This window comes from Coturnix japonica, chromosome 10 (genome assembly GCF_054131305.1).
Source record: "Coturnix japonica strain WE chromosome 10, WE-NBRP24, whole genome shotgun sequence".
In the NCBI taxonomy this organism is placed as follows: domain Eukaryota; kingdom Metazoa; phylum Chordata; class Aves; order Galliformes; family Phasianidae; genus Coturnix; species Coturnix japonica.
The window spans coordinates 12,058,588-12,061,244 of NC_140672.1; the positions used below are offsets into that span (position 1 = coordinate 12,058,588).

The window sequence follows — 2,657 nt, forward strand, 5'->3', positions numbered from 1 at the left end:
GCCACTCCCACGGCACCCACTTTATTTGCTTGTCTTGACTTTCTGATGCAGGGGGAGACACTGGCTGGGAGATTCTGATGGAGGAACAGCCAAGAAGCGTTTTGGAGCCAGACAGAGTGAGGAGCTGTTGGGTCCCTGTGCCCAGAGCTGGTGTTCGATCTCCGTAGGAGATGGAGCAGGATATTGCTGCAGTGCACTCACCTGAGATGCTCTTCTTCCCTGAGAACACTTAGAGTGGCATTAATTTTTAATGCTGCTGTCTCTGTTTCTTCTCCACGTGGTCGGCTCATTGCTAGTTTGCAGTTTGCTTGAGTACTGTGAGGCTGCAAGACAGACTGGACTAAGAAGAGCCTTAGTGTGGAATGTTTAATCTTCCAATCGGTTTCACTAAACTAAACCAAAGCAACGGTAGCAAATCCAGGAATCCTATTAAAGTTGACCTACATAGTGGGAATAAAATTGGTCTCCTGCTTTCTTTTGCTTCCTGTTTTACTGTTGAGAGTTCTGTGAATGTTTTCCTTAGAGTCAGTTAAAGTTTATTGCTACTCCAAGCACAATTCCTGCCTGGCTGGGTGGCACACGCCTGGGTGGGGAGCTGGGAAGAGATGGGCACCTTGTGCCAGGAGAGCTGCACAAGAGTGAAAGCCAAGCAAGTGAGAAGGGAGAGGGATTTAGCGCTGGGCTGTAATTGGAAGTTTGTCAACAGAGCATTAGCATGGAGTGCTTCCAGCAAACCCTGAGAGGGGGCAGAGGGAAATACTGCTTTTCTTAGCATAGCTTCAACCAGTCCAAACCAAGTGAAATGGCTTCTTTAGGCCTGTTGCTCAGTGTGGCTGTCTTGGTTAGAACTTTTTCTTTTTTACTGATGCCCAGAGAAGACTGGCCGGGATTTTCTTGCTGTGAGGTCTCATCACTCACTGCTTCCATTCTGCACCAATTGAGGCATAACTCAACTTACAGAACTGAAAAAGTAAGACTCAAGTTTTTCTTAGCAGCTCTGGAGCTGAATGTGCCATCCTTATAGAATCACCTGTCAAAGTTGCTCTGGTTTTTACCATGTAACTCTCTACCCCTTCTCTGATGTGTGCCTGAAAAAACCTCTGGTCTGAGATCTGGGAAGTGGATTGCAAAGGAGACTGTGAGGTGTGACGGTTGTGGGTTGGTTTTCCACAAGGCTTGTATGTTTCCTGCAAAATTTAGATGCAACATCATTAATAGTGGGAACTTTCTGATGTCTGAAGGAGATTTCTGACGTAGGCACTTCTAAATGCGTGACCGTAGACACAGAATTTGGCTTTTCTGACATAAAACTAACAGGAATCCAAATTCAGCCTAGCATGATAAAGGTGTTGTTGAAGATGATGGAACCATGTTGGTTTACATAACTTGCATTGGCCAGCAGATTATATCTTAATGATACACAAAGTACATCTTTTACTTTATTTTAGAAGATAAGTATTTCTAGCTTGAGTAAATGCTGTTTTAACTTAAAGCACATAGAAATTCTTATCTCTTGCTTTTTTTGTGTGTGTACATATATATATGTATATATACGCACACATAGTATAGGAGGAGAGAAGAGGAAAAGTCAAATACGTTTAGGTCTGTTCCTCATCCTTGCTTCCTTCTCTGGTTTTTCCCTGTACAGAAGTTCATAGAGTTTGAAGATGCCCTGGAACAGCAGAAGAAAGAGCTACAAATCCAAGTGGAACACCTTGAATTTCAGACTCGACAGTTGGAGCTGAAGACCAAAAACTATGCAGATCAGAGTAAGCAAAGCTTTGCACCAGATACGATTATGTAGTTTGCTTTCCATGAGCATATACTTGCAGATATTCTTCATGTGCTGTTTTTTCTTGTTTGTTTTAATGTAGTTTGTGGAAAGCCTGAAATCTGTGGCTGTCCCTTTCTTTGGTATAAAAATCAGAGCAATCTACAGGGTGCGACATATCCACACTAGTGTAGTGCAGGTTTCATTGCTTCTCTTGCATGGAGCATGTCTAGATCTGTATGTTAGCTGATGGGTGGAATCTTTTCTTGGCAGTTTCACGGCTGGAGGAGCGTGAATCAGAAATGAAGAAAGAGTATAATGCTTTACATCAGCGTCACACAGAGGTAAGCTGTTGCCTGATTCCTTCCAAATAAACAAACTCTTAGCTTACCCATAAAACCACATCAGAGAATTGGGTTTTTCATCCTGACAGTGACTAGAGCTTCAGAAACTTGAGAGCATCAACATTATCTGAAGGGAGGGTGCAAGGAGGATGAAGCCATGCTCTTTTCAGTGGTGCCCAGTGCCAGAACAAGAATCAGAGGGTGCAAACCGGAACACGGGAGGTTCTGTCTGAACATCAGATAGCACTTTTTAAAAGAAATTTTAAGGAATTGGAAGTAAATGCTGGAAAACAATATTCAAAAAACAGAAATCACAGAATATCCCAAGTTGGAAGGGACCCATAATGATCATGGAGTCCAATGGAGTCTTTTGTTTTATTCTGTTTGCCTCACGTATTTTTTCCTCTTCTCAGATGATCCAGACCTATGTGGAACACATCGAACGATCCAAGATGCAGCAGGTTGTGGGAAATAATCAAACTGAGGGCAGTGTACCTGGGAGAAGGTAGGGCCATAACCTCTCCATATAATGTTTGCCATCC

At 43.0% G+C, this 2,657-nt stretch overlaps 1 long non-coding RNA gene across 1 annotated transcript; it reads left to right on the top strand.

Annotated features, from left to right (window-relative positions):
- The first annotated feature begins 1,635 nt into the window (after positions 1-1,635).
- On the top strand, positions 1,636-2,657 carry LOC146759360 (uncharacterized). Its single transcript, XR_014932264.1, has 3 exons — positions 1,636-1,769; positions 2,045-2,115; positions 2,529-2,657. It is a non-coding gene; the product is annotated as an uncharacterized LOC146759360 (long non-coding RNA).